The following is a 4,301-nucleotide window of genomic DNA, read 5'->3' on the forward strand; positions in this document are numbered from 1 at the left end:
GAAAGTGTTATTCAGTTTGTGAAAGTGAACTGAACTCGTGAGCAGCGTTTGACTTGGTACCCACGATTACACAATGACGAAGTTAGAATTTCAAATTAGGGCAGACTGAAAATTTTTGGACTGGCCCTTAATCGACATTCTTCACTTGAGTTTAAGTATTCATTTCTTATAAAAAGGAAAAGCTTATTATATTCATGGCTAAAATTTATTGGAAATAATGTTTAATTTATCGATGTTTATATTGGGTATTACCACCACAAATTTTATTAAGTGCACCACAATTTTCTTATTTATTAAAATATACTTAAATAAGATTACATAATTAGGATTTTATTATACTTTTTAATTAAATAACTTATTATTACACTACAAGTATAAAACCTAATTTTCTTTTTTCTTTTTCCTCAATATCTCATTGTTCATAGTTTTTCAGGCGGCTTTTACCTTCTTACATGACAGTAAGAAATGAATTTATGCTCTATTTGATCATGATTTACAGATGAATTTTTTCAATTTATTTGTCAAGTTTGAAAATTAAGAATCTATTTTTTTTTAAGTCGATCAGATTTATTATGCATTTAAAACAAGTATGTAAGATTATGATTTTTAAGTGTTAAGCGGTTCCTAAATTTACGCTTATATACTCATCATAATTCCATGAATTGCGTGCATTCATTACATGAGACACACCTATGGACTCATATGTACTGTACCATTTATTACCATGAATTTGAGTGTACATAGGTAAATGAACTTGTGTATATGTAGGGTCTGTGAGTTTTCGTGGATTTTTGTGTATGTAGGTCTATCAATGTCTGTGAATTTGTGTATATGTAGGTATATGAATTTCTGTGCATGAATTATCTTTTGTCAACATTATTGTTGAGTAAACTTGTTTTCTAACTGAATTATGATATTTAGTTTAATGCAAATGAATGTAGCTATTGACACTACAATTTCATTTGAATTCTTGAAAGTTGTTCTTAATCAATAAGAAGTTTTTATTGTTAAATTATGCTTTTTGCATGACTATAATAAATTTAATTTTTTATAACTTATCATAATTTTATTTTCTTTGTTCTAAATGTCAAGATAATGATGACGACTTCAATATATACGATTATACGCAATACTTTACTACTAACCAAGTACGAATAAATCAAATATTAAATTTAAATCTATGAATTCTACTCTTGGTGCAATTTTTCTAATTATAGTTTTTAAATATTGATTGTGTAGTATTCCATAGTGGAGAGTCATTATGTAATTGGGTTTGTATGGTTGGGAAGGAACTTGGTTTGGTTATGTTATAATATATTCTAAGTGTGGTGATTATGGATGCAAGCCTCGCTTATGCTATTAGTGAAAAATATGAAAAACATAAAAATCATTTAGATCGTGAACTAAATTGAAAGAGGTCTATTGGAACACATAAGTATGAATGTCCTTTTCATCTAAATGGTGTGAACTTGTCGATTGAGGACTATTGGATGTTAAAGGTATCGTGTGGACTACATAATCATCCAACGGCACAACATTTGGAAGGACATCCTTATGTACGAAGATTAACTAATGAATGGGAGCAAATTTTAATAGATGTGTCAAAAAGTTTGGTAAAACCTAGGAAAATATTAATGTCTTTGAAAGAACGGGATTCAAATAATGTTAGTACAATGAGGACTATTTACAATGCACGTACAAGATATAGATTGATTGAGAAGATGGGAAAATGCAAATTCAACAGTTAATGAGCAAGTCAAAAGAAGACAAATATATCGAGTGGCATAGGTCTCATGAAAGAATGAATGAAGTTAGAGATCTTTTCTTTGCACATGTGACATCCGTTGATTTCTTACATGCCTTTTCATGCGTGCTTATAATGGATCATACTTACAAAACCAACATGTATGGAATTTTTGGTGTGCTTGTGGATTTTGATCTGAATTATTAAAAAATAAAAAATTAAGTGACCAAATGATCCCTTTTCATTCTCATTTAATTTGAGCGTAATGTTTACTTTTATGACCTGGTGTTTTTATTTTTTTATTTTTAATTTTTTAATTTTTAATTTTTAATTTTTAATTTTATTTTTTTGGTAAATAATGTTGGATCAATTACCATTTCGTGTCTTAATTTAGTGTCACCATGTGGCCATTGCTTCATTTCCATCTAATTTCAGGGAAAGATATAGTTTTGTCTTGTGGGTTTTTGTTAATTATGTTGGATTTGTTATTAGTAAATGTAATAAATGGCCATTGCTTCAATTAATTCAAATCTGTATTTACATATGTTAGTGTGTCTGTATGGATGTACTTGCTCTGTTTAATAATCATACATGCCTTTTAATGCATTCTAATCAACAGGTATGGACGTCCTCTTTTTGAAATCGTTGGGATTACTTCGACCTAAATGACATTTTTTGTTGCTTTCATGTTCATGGAAGCTAAACCGAAAGCAAATTATAGTTGGGCAATAAAAAAGTTGAAAACCTTAATGAATCGCGATGTCTTGCTCCATGTCATTGTCACGGATTGGGAACTTTCTCTTATTCAGGCAATTGAAAAAATTCTTCCTAATGCCAAAAACCTACCGTGCACATGGCACATATCGAAAAATTTATCAGCTAGTGCAAAGAAATTTTTTGTGTGAAAAGAAGAATGTGATACTTTGTGCAAGAGTTGGAGCGTACTTGTTGCATCTACTACAGAGGAGATATATGAACAATTGGCTAAAACTTTTATCTTTCCAATTTGAACAATTTCCGAAGGCATTGGATTATGTTACAAGATCTTGGTTGAGTAAATATAAAGAGAAATTCATTGTTGCTTGGATGAATAAAATTATGCATTTTGGTAATGTCACAACAAACAGGTAGCACAAGTGTAACATAAGAGGTCAAAAGAGGATTTTGATGAACTTCTTGCACAGCTAGAAACTTATTCCATTTAATTATTCCTTCTTTTTTCTTGTAATGAAAATTCCACAACATATCTTGTTTATAAAAAATATGTCATAAATGCTTTCTCAAGTTTGGTTTTAAATGTGTCTGATGAATTAAAGGTAGAAAGGGAGAGGGCAAAGGGTGGTTCAGAATATTCACTTCGAAATTATTCCTGGTAGGATATTTAATCTTGTATTTATTCTTAGTTGAATATCACTCTGTTACTCTAGTTTTTGTTATTACTCTCTATGATTTGAGTTCTAAAAGAATAACAATCCGCTTCATCAAAATAAAACCCATTCATTATCAAAATCTTTTTATCCATGAAATTATAAGTTTGTTGTCGATAAAATTTTCTTAATTTCTACTTAAAAGTGTTTCCAAAATAAACTTCCAAGATTAAAAAAGAAAATTGCAAATACATAAAAAAATTATATTTAGAATAAAATGGTAACACAAACAAATTACTGACAGCTTCAAAGGGTCCTTTCAGACATATTAATTATTTGTAACAAACATTCAGTTTAATATGACATGGTGTTCTTCACCGATCTTCTATTTCCAATGGTTGTGAAATAATGAGGGGAAATATTGAGAAAATAAGGATTAATATTGGTGATAAGTACACCATAATATTGTATTATGTTTGTTTTCAATTTTTTATTTTTATTCAATTAGGAGTATAATTATAAATTTATTGTGGTGTGATTATAATGTAGTGTAGTAATTAAAATTTTTAGTGGTAATATAATTACCCATTTATATTTTCACTAAATGTTCGTATGATAATATTAATTGGGTGTTTGATTCCCATTTTTCCTAAAATGCATTTTTGTTTATCTTTTTTTCAACCACATATTCTTCATTAAAATAATATTACACATAAATCAATAAAAATTCTTATTTTTCAACCACACATTCTTCATTCATTAATTTACTATTCCAAAATACATTCTTCAAAAAGAATATGGCTCAAACATACAATAAATAAAATAAGCATAAATACTTCAAACCTATTGCGTCGGTGCTTTAGTTCCTTCACCTTGAACTTGAAGGACTAGTTAGTAACATGTTTGGCTAAGCTTCAAAATTTGCTTAAAAAGCAGAATAAGTTTTAGTAAATAATTTCTTTAATCTTAGCTAAGCAAGCCATTTTGAGAGTTTACTAAAACCTACACTGAACATCAACGGAACTGTCTCGAAATGCTTTGAACCATTATCAGGTATCAATTTAATAGACGAACTGTCCAATTCTTGGACCATATTAGAGTCACAATTGGCGAAGAGAATGAGGGTACAGCCACGTTAACCCTCTATTTGGTTTAGCTAAAAATCGGATCTTTAGTTCATTTGAGTCTCA

The sequence above is a fragment of the Olea europaea genome, chromosome 5 (genome assembly GCF_002742605.1).
Source record: "Olea europaea var. sylvestris chromosome 5, O_europaea_v1, whole genome shotgun sequence".
Lineage (NCBI taxonomy): Eukaryota > Viridiplantae > Streptophyta > Magnoliopsida > Lamiales > Oleaceae > Olea > Olea europaea.